The 16,501-nt window shown below is 42.3% G+C and overlaps 1 long non-coding RNA gene across 1 annotated transcript in view; it reads left to right on the plus strand.

Annotated features, from left to right (window-relative positions):
* Nucleotides 1-471: 471 nt before the first annotated feature.
* Nucleotides 472-16,501, plus strand: part of LOC117957038 — a 99,035-nt gene continuing 83,005 nt past the window's right edge. The window contains exon 1 of the long non-coding RNA XR_004659428.1: nucleotides 472-871. This is a non-coding gene — a long non-coding RNA (uncharacterized LOC117957038). The remainder of the gene's footprint in view (nucleotides 872-16,501) is intronic.

Raw genomic sequence — 16,501 nt, forward strand, 5'->3', positions numbered from 1 at the left:
GATTTTAAGTGCAGGACCTTTACTTGATTTGGTTATGGAGTATCTTCAAGATTGACATTGGTACTTTTTACATACTACCAATCTGAATATTTCACCACCGTGTTCCACATAAGAACTGGATTGTGCTAAATGAAACTGCAAGACCATATATTGCTATTGCTACACTATGTGTACTATATCCAGCTGCCGTGACATTTCCATATTTACAGTAGAAAGAATGCATAATGTTCTGTGTTATGGTGCATTTCCACAATGTGAGTGGAGGAAATGTTATATTTCTGTTACTACACAAGCATCACAGTGATAACACATAAGACATGCCATAGGCTAAAGTGAGAGGAGTTCACTGCTGAGCAGACACACTTTAAGTCCATATGGGAATTATGTAGAATGTAATATTGATAGTAGAGGAGATGCAAATACAATTGAACCCACATTAAATTGCATTTGGACACCACAGGCGCACTCCCAGTCCCTGCAGGGATGGTAGAAGAGCTTTATGGATGCTTTCTGCACGATGCTGGTGAAGTTGAAGGCGGGACGTGAAGTCATAAGGCATGCACACACACAAAGAAATACACAAACACTGCTGTCATCGTGGCACGCAGCCCAACTTGGTTTCATTGATTTCAGTTGACCTGCCGTCGTTGCAGCTCGGAGGGTCGGATAAAACACAAAGATAGTTCTAGTTCATCCGATAGAAGTGTGGAGATAAGTTTGCAGAGTGAGAATAAAGTTTTAATGGCGAGGCATGTGTCAGCGGGGTGAGGGGAGAGACAAAGGGAAGGGAAGGGAGCTCAACTCGGGATGTTGATGCGTAAAAGTCGGGAAGGTGGAATCAGGAGTTGGAAGAAAAGCAGGACTTTGACAGGTAACCACGTCTCTACTATTAATAACGCGCGATGTACTTCTATGTTAAGCTATGTGTCTGAACGCTGTTTATTCTCCGTGGAGCCAAAGTGTTTTTTTTTTATTTTATAAATAGGACATAGAAGGAGTCATCTTAAAGATAAAAGTTTCTCTGGCTGAAGTGGAGCAGGGACCGTGAGCTCTTGTTGTTGTATGATAGGTACATTATTAGACTATTAAATGCTTTTTTCTGTGCCTGTGGATAGCTTCAGCACAGCAAGGGCTGGACAGCGGCTGCCTGGAATTTGTGTGTGTGTGTGTGTGTGTGTCATTTATTTACTGTATGTCCAGGTGCTTTTTTCTGTAATAACAGTTGTACTGATGGGTGGGGATGGATGCACAATGTGCATTGCAGCACAATCCAATCCAATGGACAGTTAACGCAGGGTTAAGTGTCAGACAGTACAGGGGGGGTGGTGGGGGGGGGGCATAGGACATGTTTGCCCCAGGGCTGCTGGCTGGATGAACAGGACAGTGCTCCCATTAAAACTCCATCAGGAGATAAACTGTGGACTGAAAAAAATACGTCCCTTAGTGCCGTGTGCGTCCCTTTTTGATACTGAGGGACGCTGACCAAGTGTCAGCATGTTGGGAGTGAGAATGGCAAGACGTGTCGTGTGATCTTGGATTATATCATGGGCTGACTTAATATAAATGTAGCACTTTTTTCCTTTTTGTAAATCACTTAAACCCACACAGATCCAGTGTGAAACTCTGTTTCTCTAAGTCAGGGTTGTCAAACATATGGCCTGTGGGCCAGAACCGGCCCGCCAACATGTCTTTGCCAAGTGTAGAGAACAGGGCATGAAATTAGAACCCGCCCACCTGCCAAATGAGGGTACATTTTGCAATTGGCGGTTAACACTGTCAATCTACCTGCCACGCTGGCTGGTAGCCAATGAGAATTGAGTGATTTAGACACTTAACTATCAGTGAGCAGGGTAAGCAATTGCTTACGGGCCCGGACCAATCAGGGGCCAGAATCACTGGAAAATATTGACTGACACCCAGGGCCCCCTATCGCATTGTCATTACTTGCGACAATCCCAGCAGTCACACGTGCAGCCACTGACCAATCGGGAGTGATATTGGGTCAAATTCATTTCCTCGTTTCTGATATGAAGACGAGACGTGTGTAACTCGAACATCTCACCAACAGAATGAACAGCAGAAGACGTCCTGCCAACCTGGAAACATTTTAATATCAATGTACACTGTAACGTTTTTTCACTTTAAAGTCGCTAAAAGTTGCTGCTGTTTCAATCCTGTCTGCTGCTTCTGATGGATGAGTCCGAATTTGGCGTAAACAGAATGAGAACATGGATCCATCAAGCCTTGTTACCACTGTGCAGGCTGGTGGTGGTGATGTAATGGTGTGGGGGATGTTTTCTTGGCACATTTTAGGCCCCTTAGTGCCAATTGGGCATGGTTTAAATGCCCCGGCCTACCTGAGCATTGTTTCTGACCATGTCCATCCCTTTATGGCCACCATGTACCCATCCTCTGATGGCTACTTCCAGCAGGATGATGCACCATGTCACAAAGCTCCAATCATTTCAAACTGGTTTCTTGAACATGTCTAAAATGACCCCCACAGTCACCAGATCTCAACCCAATAGAGCGTCTTCGGGATGTGGTGGAACGGGAGCTTGGTGCCCTGGATGTGTGAAGAACACTTTCAGGCTCTGTTGAATCAATGCCACGTAGAATTAAAGCAGTTCTGTAGGCGAAAGGGGGTCAAACGCAGTATTAGTATGGTTTTCCTAATAATCCTATAGGTGAGTATATATGCTTTTACCTTTTCTTGCCTCATCTTCCCCACTTGATAGTTTTCATACAGTCCCAAGATCTGAATCCCTTTCCATGCAACTTCATTAAGGTCATAACAAGAAGAGAAATGGCGAGTATAGACCGTGGCAAATAGCAGCATGTCCTCACATGCAGGCTTGTGAGGACAAACAAGAGACAGTATCACTCCACCTACATCCAGGCTTGGGCCTCAGTGTGCAGTCAGACATCGTGTCACACAGTGTTCTTCACATAGAGAGCACATTGTTAAGCACTGTTCAGAAACTGTTTAGCATAACGGAGATATTCTGAGTCATAGTGGTAGGTGTTGTTCTGTGGTCTGCTTGAAAAGATACAGATAAGTTCTGAGAACATTGAGGCTTGGATCATCATTTCTAAAGGCTTACATGGCAGAGTGCGCAATCTGGTTTGTACAGAACACACTGTTGTGTAATGTAACACTGACACTGCAGTTGACATTTGCCGGATCCTGCATATTTTTATCTCCTCAGACATGACGCAGACATAGTACTTTCTCAGTTGTGATCTGGATCATGAGGATCTGAGATAAAAGACTTCAACCCGAGGCAGGCAACCTACATACAGCTTGACTATAAATGCTCAAATTGGAATGTGTCATTGTTACTGTGACACAACCGAAATCACGTCATCTCCTGGACACTTGTCACAATTTCAGCGTTCAGCTTGTCTGAGCCAGTGCCAACATGGAGGAGAGCAAACAGAACGATGAGAAAAAAAATGAAAGGGTGTTGCTTGTGGATTCAATTTGGGTTTTAGTTTCCAAAAGCTTTTAGCATCAGAGACATTTGCACAATACAGCCGAATGCACACACAGGTGGGGAAAACTCAAACACACAAAGGGCTTGTGTGTTCATTCCGTGACAGTGCACCCCCAGCAGGGCTCTGCCCCCCATGGAGCGTGATAGGGTGTGCTTGTGGGTGGGAAGCCAGTGAGGGATCATGTCCTTGACACATGTAGGTAAAGTGACTGTTTAAGCTCTGCTCCTGCAGGTGAAAGGAAGCAGCAGGTGGCTCGTGGATTTGAGACCAACAGCGCATCAGCATCCTGTGAAAACCACGTATCTCCAACGTGTCAATTTTTCACATGACTCTTAGGAAAAAAAGCCCTGTTTCAAGCTTCGGGACAATATATATTTTAGGTAATCCAATGTGGTTTTTAAAGGGTCTGCTCATGTTAAAGCATAGGTTAAAAGGACAGTTCTCCCCAAATTCACAAACTCTTACCTGCAGTGGTATCAATGTAATGTTTTTGGAGATATCGGCCACAGAGATGTCTGCAGTCTCTCGAATATGATGCAACTAGATGGTACTCGGATTTTAGTACTCAAAACAGCAAAAAAATACATTTGAAAAACTCAACAGCAGTATTCAGAAAACATGACCTGGTTACTTAAGATAATCTAGAGACCTATGAGATGTAAGACCTATGAGATGTAAACCTTAATAGTGCTCAATGGTACCCGCACACTTTTTAATGACTCTGGTTTCTGAAGTGCTTTTCCCCCCCATTCAATTCTTCCATTGATGTTTCAAAACTGCTTATGTAGAGATTTTTTTTTTCTTTGATTCTTTTTTTTGAGCCTTTTAGGCTTTTATTTGTAAGACAGCCAAAGACATGAAAGGAGAGGGGGGGGGGGCGGGGGGTAATGATGTGCAGCAAAGGGCTGCAGGTCGAAGTTGAAATCCGCGGCTGATGCATCGAGGAGCAATGGGCCCGCGCTCCACCCGTTGAGCCAGCCAGGCGCCCGTATAAAGAAGTTTGAGGCCGGCCCAAGCCAACTACCGTAAAACATTTGATTCAGTGCAATTATTTTTTGAAAAGGCAATGGTACAATACTAGTGTAAAGAAACTATCATCGACTTTAATGGTAGAAGCTCACTCTAGCCATTGGTTGGTCCGGTAAAGATTTCCGTGGTAATGCTTTGGATTGTGGGTAGTGCAGTATTTCTCCATAACACTGTGGATAAAACATGCTTTTCAGGGTTGATTTCATACAGACTTCTACAGGAGCAGAAGCTGTCATTTTCAGGTGAGGCTGGCGGGTGTACTTTGAGCAAAAAGCTAAGAGTTCTGACATTAAACTGCTAACAAGCAGGTCTATGGAATACTATGAGTGAAGGGCCAGGAGAAATGTGTTATTTGGGCCATCTAGTTCCATTACATAATAATAATAATGTATCCTTTATTAGTTCCACAAGGGAAGATTACAATTTACACACAGGCCTGAACTAAACACACATGCTCAGTACCTACACATGCACTAAATGGAAAGGCGCTCCGAGCAGTTGATGGTTTGGTGCCTTGCTCCAGAGCACCTTGGCAGTGCCCAGGCTCCAGCTACCATTCCACCACCATACTTATGGTCTGGATGTGGACTTGAACAAGCGGTTCAAGTCCTCCTGTTTCCAACCCAACCCCTTGATCAATATATTGCTACAGGTAAGAAGAAAAAGATGTGATTTTAATGTGAACTGTCCCTTTTACTTTTTTATGTTAAATGTCCCATGGGGGTATGGTTGACACTTTAAAAATGGGGACCTATCCCAAATTTTTCATTCTAAATGAATTCAGTTCCGAACCACCCAAATGTGGAGATACACGGTTTTGATTGGACAATGACATTTCCACTTTTACGTAGCAGAGATTTGTTGTCAACTCTTGTTGGTTCAGGCTATTATGAGTTGTGAAAGAGATAAGCTCGGATGCAGGCAGCAATAAAGCAGAAGGCAGGAAGATGTGGAAGCGGAGTGCTAATAAATTGGATATGCTAAACAGCTCCAGTAGTAGGATTACAGCTCCATAGGGGCCCGAGTCGGTTGGAAGGCTGTCGAGACCAGACGGAGGCAGACGGACTAACACCTGAGCACACTGTTCAGGTGTTGGGGTTTGCTTGGCTCTCAGTGTGTCACTGCTGTCTCTCAGATGAAAGATGTCCACGAAGCATCAGCCATAGGTGTCTAGATGACATTCTGTCTTTCCTTCAGCTGGCTGCCGACTGAGCAGCAACACAACGAGGCTTAGAGCCGAGAAACACAGAAACGGAGGATTTGAAGATGCTTTTGATTGCTACACCTAAGAATTGGTTGTGGAGCTCTGAGCTACCTGCGGAGGCCTTAGGTAGGAAATCCTCTGGTGGGCTTTGGGAGATGTTTTCATGCTATTTGAGGGACGAGGGTGGACTATCAAAACATTACAGACTTGGCTGAGTTCACTGTTGAGCCGCTCATCTGCGAGGGATAATGAACTTCTTTCAAGTCCTGTTGTCGTCCATGTTTCCCGCAGGTTCCAGTGTACGGTTCTAAGTGTTTGTTCTTCCCCCCTGGCAAGAGACCGTCCCCCGCCTTCTTACAAATGGACGCAAATGAGGCCCAGGCCTAGAAAAGGCATACATGTTTCTCTTTCAATACAATACAAAGCACTAAGTTCAATACTTTTATTTAGAAGTGGGATATTGTTTGCTTTGCTTAGGCCTTGTGTTGCATTAAGAGTGCCACTTCAAGTGAGTTGTTATACCCGTAACAGAGTGAAGGAGGTACAGGACAGGAGGTACAGTCTGATGCTCCGGCAGCAGAGAAGGGGAAAGAGCAAAACATTTGCATTTAAGAGCAAGAGCGAGGCAGCAGGAGAAAAGAGTCAACCGTACAAACTGAGTCTTTACATCAAGAACCATACTGCCAACTTAGACCAGGTCAGGTACAGTAGAGTGTTTCAGTGTAATTATAATATTTAACTTACCAATGCAGGGGAAGGAAAAAAAAAAATTTTGGACATCAGCCTAGCAGTGCTATATGAATACTATTTCTTTATGACCTCGTGAATTTGAATGTGGGCCAGTGGGTGCATTGTTAAAACAACAGTAGTGAGGGCCAGAGAGTTCCTGAAGTTTTTATTTGTGCCTGAGCCAAGGGTGAAAAGCCGCAAAAGGTCACTTTTGTTAAAATATTTGCAGGGTCAGGGAGCAAAGGGATGTTTTTTTTTTATGTGGCAATGAAATGCTAATGTGTGGTGACTTTCAACTGGAAAATATTGTTTGGATTTCCTGCTGCCACCTTAATAACAGCTTAAAGTTCAAATGTGGACTTTGGAGCCCATTCTTAAATGAGGCACCCTTTGGCTATGGTCATGCGTCAGAGTGAGTCTACTCAACATCCAAAAAAGAAACCAGAGGAAAGCTACTCATACTAGTGACTGCAGGCAGTGGGTCTGATCTATTTTTGTGCATTACATCCAAATTGGCTAATTAAGGTGTCCCATAGTGCGCTTGGCACATTGTCTCCAGTCAGTGACCTGTGCAGTTTGTTGGTCTCCAAACATCTCAACAACATTAAGATTAGGGGACAAAAAACTAAAGAAATAAATTAATAAAAATACCTTTGATGATTAACTTAACTGGGTTAAATGTGCAAAGCCACATATACTCTAAGAGGTCGGCATGGTTTGTCAAATCATTTTAAATGAATGCATTGATTTAGACCCGGCAGGGAATTAGCAGATGTATACAGGAGAGAGAAATTGTGTTATAATCTTTCCATTTTCTCATTTGTTGTGCCCATGCCTGTCAGCAGCGGTTAGATGCAGACTAATAATTGTATGCTTCTGACTGCCGACAATTTCAGAGATTGGTAAACCAATGGTTAGTTCTGTCAAGAAATGTGAGTGATCATTCACGCTCCCCCGCTACTATTGGCCCATCCTCGTCCTTACTGAGGTGATAAAAGCCTAATCTGTTCTTGCAAAGAACACAGAATTCAAATTCGAGGAAAGAAAGTAAGGTATAGGCACTCTTTAGTGGACCCATATGTGCATATAACGTGCATGTGAACGCGTGTGCATTGCTGCACGTCTGGAGGAAGTGCGAGATATGTTGTTGTGACAAGCCTTGTCTTCCGTTCTGTAGAAAAACAAAGACAGTCGCTGCTGGATCCAGACAGCATAACTAATTAGTCCCTAACACACATGCGAACACGTACACACATGCACAGACACACATGTGCACGGCGCGGATACATGCGGGAGCCAGCGAGTAGGATATGATGTCACCTCCATAACCATAATTACCCATCATAAATCATGTGGTGTGACACCCTGTCACAGAGTGAATGGGTGTCCTATGTGCCATCCAGGGATGGCTGCACTTTACTGCTGGGTGCCACCGTGCCACCATACCACTAACTCGCTCCCACTCGGGTGTTTTTCACTCATCATAGCCTCCTGAATAACACAAAGTGCTCCTTTATGGATCCGTTGCTATTGTTTAGTGTGGGTCTGACAACACTACAAAGTGGGCTTTTCTCCTGGTAGTTTGTCTTTTTGTGAATTGTACAGCATGTCGTGAAGTTAAACCGATGGAGGTTTTCACTGCATTTTAATTAGATCATTAAAACGATTTCAAATGGATGCAAAGAATAATGCCGTTGAAGATTGCGGCAGGGATGACGTCCCTTTTTCCGGGCCGACCCAGAACTTAGCATTGCCCTGGCTCCCTTGACAAAAAAGCCAATGGGAGTTTTTCCATCTGATTTGTGCAGAAAATAAGTTAGAATAGTTGGCACTAGTGCCAGTGTGAACATAACAAGGCTGTAAAGGCTTTCCCTGTTCGGCGTGATGACAACCTCTGTTAGATACCTTCTTTTTTAAGACTGGTAAAAAAAAAGTTCATGAGTGGTGTATTTACTGACTTATTTTATGGTGCAGAACACAACGGGGAAATCATGTTGCCTCCAAGTCAAATTGACCCTTTTTCCTATATCAATGTTCATTTTAACTACCCAAAATAACTTGATTGATTCCACGCAACTCTCTTAGGCAAGTACAAATCTCTACTTTTACATAGACATATGATGCACATAATTCATCTTGAGGGCTTTCTTCATCAAATATGAAATTGATTATATTTATCATATACACTAGAAGGTGTATTCAATTCTCACTTGTATCGGAATTTGAATAAAAAGCTTATATCAGTACATAAGCCTCAGTGATATATCAGTGTAGTATGTGGCCATATAGTAAATAGTAAGTATGTACCTGTACTTGTCCTTTGCGCCTATGTGGTGAAGTGTCCTTGCTTCATGGAACAACAACACGGGGAGTTGAAATTCCCCGTGGATAGGCACACATGTACCACACACACACACACACACACACACACACACTTGCAAGCAAAACTGCTGACAGTGCTGAATAGAGCAGCTTCCCTGTCACTAAAGCCCTTGAAGTGTGGAAACAGCTCCAGCAGTCCTTGTGCTGTTCAAGTCAAACGAACACCTCCTCCTCTTCTTCTCCCTGTCTCCTGTTCCTCCTAACTCCCTTTTTGTTCTCACACTAATTCAGTGCATTAACTTGACACTGTTGTGACTTTCATCTGGAACAATACTGTCAAAGGAGTTGTACAAAATGTAAATTTCCAAACAGTTTATACATTTGAGCCGCCCCGAGATGATAAATTGCTCTCTTTCTCCCAAACCACAGACAATGTGCGCAACCCCCTGCCTCCTTCCTCTCCATCTCTGCCTGTGTGCCTCCAACCCTGTCTGACATACAGACTCATGCACATCCTTCTTTCCTTCAAAGACACTGCTCTCCTCACACACACTGCAGCTCAAACACCCTTGATCAAGAATACACGAAGATTCGCCGAGCTATATTTGTCTGCTCCTAGCGGTGCTTTTTTTGCTTGTGTAATCTTTCTTTATATAAGTGGACTGGAGGCAGGCGGGGTCATTAAATCTGATACAGAGCACTCAGGAGAAGCACTCGGGTTCTGTTTGTGTGTCACAGCTCGTCTAGACGCTGATCAAGGCCGAACATTGACATACTTTCGTTTCGTCTTTTGTTCTTTTTTTTGGTTTAGTAGGAAAAGCAGGAGAATAGAGGTTGGGTATGAGCAGGGATGTAGGTAGCTGATACAGATAAAGGCCATGGGCTTTTATGCCATTATTAGGTTCTTTTGCACTGCCTAAATATCTCACTTCTTTGGACAGTAGAGTTCACCTGAAGTTCTTCTGGTAGTGTTTTTATGCGTAAGATTCATTTTTTGTTTAATCCAGTGAGAGTGTTAGCACAGGCCTTGCTACGTGTGAGCCAATATTTTAACCTAAAACTTGGGTGTACTTTAGAGTCTTAATACCCGAAGACCGGTTGGGCCCGGTTCGGACAAATTTTGACAATTAATGCTCAGGTCGGGTTCGGCCTACTTGACTTGGTGCTAAACTCTCGTGTTGTCCTTTTTTTTCTACATTAATGTTCTTTTTACATGTAGCATACATTTTAACATTTTATCATATTATTTAAGCAGTTGCACATTTTATTATTTCATGCATATTGTATGTATGTATATTTTTCCTAGTATTTCATTTATATTTATATTCTGTGCGTTGTGACTGATTTTGCTGCTGTAACACCGGAATTTCCCATTTTTCTTGGGATCAATAAACATCTATCTATCTATCTATTTTAACTACCCAAAATAACATGATTTATTCTACACAATGATCTTTAGCAAGTACACATCTTTACTTTCATCAATTTTGGGGTCTCTTATTCAATTTTATAGCATTTGAAGGAAAACAATGGAAATGGTTAAAAATAGAATTGAGTAAAAGTTGACTTACTCCATTTTCTGATAATCCATCAACACACATTCCTTTAATTTTAGTCTAAATAATTCCTAATTTCTCTTTTTCTAACTCAAACATTAGGGATAATTTCCTATAAATGAGGTTAATTGATCATAAATTGCAAAAACAACTGTAAAACTAAAGTTGATAAGTTAGTGTTACGTGAGTTTTGACAAAAAGGACAAAAACCTAAGAAAAAGTTAGAAACATTGACTAATTGATCAAAGCGTCAACAAAAGTTTTAATTTTCAATTTTGATGGGAACACAAGGGTTAAAAAACAAACTCCTGTATGAATACATCTATGTAACACTACATATCATCTTCTACTATCATCATATAATTATGTTATCATAGGTGGGTACTGTTTTTAAAATGATGTTAAAGAGGTTTTAGTTGCCCAACCCTCCCGTGTAGCTCTATAATGAAGAGAGGAGGGGGAAAGAGAAGAAGAAAGTCCTCTCCTTCTATGCTTTTATGCATTGAGTGAAAGGATATATTTTCCAGATGGAACGCTCTATAAGTGTACACAGGCACAGTGCGAGGCACAAGGCGAAAAACCATGTATGTAAAGTGAGAGAGAGAGAGAGAGAGAGAGTGTACATAGGAGAGAGAGAAAGAGGTAGATGAGTTTAGAGAGAGTACAGAGAGAACATCTGTAAAAGCCGTTTCTGTATTAGGCATGGAAAGGAAGAAGGGAATAAAGATAAATGTCCTGTGACATTCTGAAAGTGGGCCAAACCCGGTTGTGTTTAAACCGATCCACATGGAGTTTGAGGGAGAGAGAGACGTTATCATCTTAATACAGTTTGAAATATAACAGTACAGTATTGCAGTAACTGGTGGTATGTTGTCTTTTGAAATACTAGGTTTCGCTCACTGTTTTGGCAGTAGTGTTTCTGATTAAAAAAGCAAAGCCAACATGTGAATAAATCCATACAAGCTAGAAACAGAGCTTTTCTCATATTGCTCCAAAAATAAATCTACACACAATATGGCCCAAAGTATATAGATGCCCCTTTTCCCATAGTTTTCTTCTATGGTTTGATAACCTGATGCACCAAAGGGTTTGTTGGGTTTCTGTGAATAACATCACAGAGTACGGTCTAGGCCTGCTCTTTTATGAAAAGCGCTGTGAGATAACTGTTGTTAGGATTTGGCGTTTTATGAATAAAATTGATATGAAATTGAAATGAAAGTTACACAATGCCATCTCAGAAGCCTCAATTGGAAACTGTTTGGGAAAGAGCGAGGGCACCTGGCAGGTGATTGCACGGACCGTCTGTCTGTGACGTCCACCGTTGTCGTTTTGAACCTCACATCGTATACATACCTATGATGTAACACAACCAAAACCACGCCCGTAGCTGCCAGTAGCTCCTCAGCAGACGATAATTGGTTCGGTGAGCTGGCAGTTCAGACACAAACACGGTACTTGAAGCATGACAAGATGGATAATCCCGCTGCCGTGCAAAGGTAATGTTTTCAGGCCCTTAGTGCCAATTAAGGGAACTCGTAAAGGGCTCCAGCAATTCAAAATTGCACTTTCATTTAAGAGCCCCTCCAAACCAGTTTTAAAGGTCCAGTATTATAAAAAGTGAAATTTCCATGTCTTTTAATTTATTTTAAAGCAGGTCGAGTTGCTATATAAATACCGTGTAAATGCTCAAGTCACAGATAAATGCATTTTTGTTGTATTTATTGACAAATAGAGAAACATATCACCCCTCTTCATCTCTATAGTGCTGCTGTTAAGCTGCGTTGATCTCTATAGCAGCACGCTACCCACTTTTTACAGCCAGCTAGTCCATCTAACAGCTTGAACCCACACAGAACTGGTGGACTCTTAGCAGTGTTAAGTAAAAAAAGTGCTATTATAGAAAAAATATTTCCACACTGCCACCTGACGCAGTCATTTGCGTGTCGTGTTTGTCGTGTTATCATTTATTTCAGTCGATACAATATCTCGGAGGTTATTGTGAGCGAATCATTTTTGTCGTATCCACTCACCATGGTTACAGGTGTCTAGGTCAAGTTCAAAAGTTGGACGCAGGTTGTTTACTACTCCAGTAGGCATTGGAGGCTTTAGACACTTGGCATCCCATTTAAGCTAGCTGCAGATATTGTACCAGACGGCTTTCAAACTAGATGTGATGTCCCAAAATGATACTGGTACAAACATATCTTGAACTAAGATTTAAGATAAGCGCAAAAAACATCCATCTAGTGTCAATCTCGGCGCAGTGAAGTAACAATAAGTGGAACAAATGGCTGCTTTAAGTTGAAAATACTTAGGAGAAGCAGTTTTAAAGCCGCAGAGGCCAAGATACTACCCAAATGAAGACGTGTAGTTTATAGTATGGGTCAAACTCCCAAAACAGCACATCCTATAAATCCCAAAATGCAACTTAATAGTATTTTTTGTTACTCTGTTTTGGATGCACACTTCTTTCAAACTCCATGCCCCAAGTTTGCAGCCGATTAAAGGTGTTTTCAGAATTTGCAGAAGACTTGCTTTGCATTTGGCCTGATCACACCTTTAGGCTACCTCCACACTACTACCACACGTTTCATTTTAAAACGCATACCTTTTGCAACGTCAACACCTCACATCCACACCATCCGGGGATTCTGATCCCTTAAAACTGCAAAACTTGCGTTGCGTTTTACGATGACGTCAACCTTTCTCGATGCCCAGAGGGGAAACTCAATTCTTTAGTTTGGACGGGTTAAAACGCAGACTGAGAGATGATGCAGACACAACTTGTCTACATACAGTATTAAATAAAGGAACTGTTCACACAACACAGTAATCTAAGCCTTTTCAATTGACTGGATACATGGTTACACGTATTGCAGTCTCACCAGTGTATTACTGTGTAAACTGTGTACATAGCAATCTCAAATTGGTCCCAAAATGTCCCAGTTAAAGAGCAAATGCCACGGACATATTCTTTGTAAATCTTTGAAATCATACCCCGAAGGAACCAAGCACGTCTGCCTTGTTGCACAATCCAAAATTTCAATCAAAAGTTGCCATCATCATGGTGTAACAGTAGCTTGCTAGCCCAGATTTTGACACCGATGTCGGCAGAGGAGGGTCAACTTCAGGTGGTCCAGACTACGTATACGTTCAGCAATCCCTAATGGGTTAAACGTTTAGATTGCCACATACCTTTGGTCACGTAAAGTGCATGGCCTCTTTCACATGGCTGAATAGAAAATAAACCATTATCTGTGAGGGTCCAACAAAAAGCTTGAGTTGGACCCATTCAACCTGGTTCAATATGGAATAATGCTTCCTAAAGCATTCACATTGAACCTACAGAAGACATACTGTAATACAGCCTTAGGCTATTCCCTTGCCATTAGTATTGTACTGCTCTGGCCAATAGATCACACAGTGGAGAAAGGTAGTAGAGGCCATGTTTGACCCCAGATTCTCTACTTTCCACAGTTCCTAATCCCTTGAGATGATTATGTAGTGGTTCCTTCCCCTCCTATACTTTGTCTCCACCACTTACCCACCAATTTTTATAGTTCTTTTTCATCTTAAGGTTTGATGAATCGCGCTAAAGATTTCTGCTATATTGGAGGGGCTTGCATAACAGTTTGAGCTTTTCTTGGTAATGAAATGTGAAGTGGGTGGACTCGGGCTTCGCCACGCACGTGTGAGAGTTAATGTAAACCAGCTATACTGTCGAGGGGAAATGTGATTTTTGGCAGGCTAAGATGTGGTTTGCAGTCTCCATCTTTTTCTCTCTCACACGCCAGCTGGGGTTAGACGGATATGAGTTTTTGAAGGCCAATACTGATATTTTTCAGTCTCTAATCTAACAACGTTTCAATGTCAAAAGATTCCCTGTACAGCTATTTCACTGATGAAGTTCTCATAGGTGGATTAGCCACTCTGAAGGCAGGGTTTACACTCCCACACTAAAAGTTACTCCTGACATAGTTTTGACAAGTTTCATCATGAAAATACTATAAAATAATGCCAAAATATGCTCACGATCAGGAATGATCCCATCATGATGATAGTGATTGGCAGATTTTTGCAGTCCGACTATATAGGAAGCCTACACTTTGTCTTCTTCTCAGTTCATCTCTGTTTCTTTAGCTTTCATCGCTAAATGTCATTTATCTTCGAAGGCTTCTGTCATCATTCTTTCTGAAAAGTTGAAATATGATAGTTGGGTTTTGTTGTCAGAGCTAAATTGGTATCTGTACCAGCCGGTAAAAATGGAAACCTTGTAATTTTAGCAAAAGAAAAGACTGGAAATTGAGCATGAAATTTATAACCTTGGGAAAAGTAGTTTGACAAAATAATCTAGGTCCACCTAAAAAAGCTTGAAAAGTCTGGTAAAAACTAGTAAAAGTTAAGATTCTTTTGCGAAAAAGACAACAATAACAACTTCACCTCCGATGAGGGTGTGACAAAGCGTCTGTACACTTATAGATACCGCGTGGAGTTTTTGACTTCTAGATGCATCATGGGGAAATTCTTTTGAATCCTCGTTTTATCTGTACTGGGTTTGCACAAGACCAACCTGGCGTAGCGACACATATTTCACAGTATTCTGCTGTTCAGTTGATGTGTTGGCCCAATGTGAAAAGGAAACATAATGCACAAGAAGATGGTTGCAAGCTAAAAAAAATGCAAAATATTTTTGAAAAATAAACACATCTATCTATAACGGTTTTGGAGCAGAGGGTAGCCTAATTAAGTGTTGGGACATTGACGTCATGCACCCAGTGGCCAACCACTGTACTGCACCAAAACAAATCCCTATTGGCTCAGAGAGTTTTTCACACATAGACAGCCTTCATAAATGTCTTCTGACTGGACAACGTAAAGGCCAGACAAGGTTGGTAATTACCCTGTACTGTGGAGATTAGCATTTTAAGCTAGTACTAGTACTAAGTAAACTTGCATATGTGTCCATGACATGCCAATGCAATGTCTATGGTGCATTTTATGAGCGTAGGCTGTGTGATTTAAACTGGAATGAATGGAACCCACAGGTTAGCCAGTGGGGGAAGTGTTTGTTCTGGAGAGAAATGAAGCGCCCCCCTCCCTTCCTCTGCAACAGCATACAGGCCTATGCAGTGTAATCCACAGGTGGAGACCACCCTCACTGATGGCACGCACACACACACACACGCACATGCGCACCTGGACACACAGCAAATATGGACATACATAGGCACAAAAATATGTACACATAGATGTACTGGTGTGGTTTGCATTTCTATGCTCTAATGTGGACACACACGCACACACACACCTGGACATATGGTAAATATGGAAGTACATAAACACAAGAATATGAACACATAGATGCACAGGTGTGCTTTGCATTTCTATGCACTAATGTGTACACACACACATACACACAGACACACACACTGGAGTGAAAGGATTCCTTGTTCTTATATCACAGTGAGGCCTCCCTGGATTGAGATGACATGGCAAGTTTGCTAATGTCAGAGAGGTTGTCTTCTACTATTACACACACACACGCACACGCACACACATATGCAACTCTAAATGCCAGCAGCTGGCTCACCGATAAGACCACACACACTAGCTCTTACACACATGCCGCAAACTGAGTCACACTCAAGACTGCTGATCCCTATCGCAGAGCCGCACACACCCTCAGTGGTGCCATATGGGGAGCAGCGTTCGGGGCTGTGGTGGGATCAATGGGTACACCGGTGGCATCTGCAGTGAGCTCTGGAGACACATCATTAACCTTGACAAAGAGACATATAGACAGAGAGAGACAGACAGCAGCGGTTGTGATTGAGAGTGAGACACATTTCTGCTTCCACGGCTTTAACAGTACAACGGAGGGAAAGTTGTCATACAATGTCTCTGATACATTTCTCATGGTTTTTTATCTTCTCCTTCTTCTGTTTCATGCTGGAAGGCCTCCTTCACACAGTTCACAGTAATAACTGGGTCATTTCCACTGTGGGAAACAGCAACAAGCCCATACACAACCCATCCATTTTCCCTCCTCCTGTATTTGTTCCTGTCGTCCGTCGCTCCCACTGTCTGCTTCCTCTCTCCCTCCTTTTTCTGGCATCCTGGGGAAAATCCCAGTCTCTCTCTCTCTCTCTCCTTCTTTCTTTCT

Source organism: Etheostoma cragini, chromosome 14 (assembly GCF_013103735.1).
Source record: "Etheostoma cragini isolate CJK2018 chromosome 14, CSU_Ecrag_1.0, whole genome shotgun sequence".
NCBI lineage: Eukaryota > Metazoa > Chordata > Actinopteri > Perciformes > Percidae > Etheostoma > Etheostoma cragini.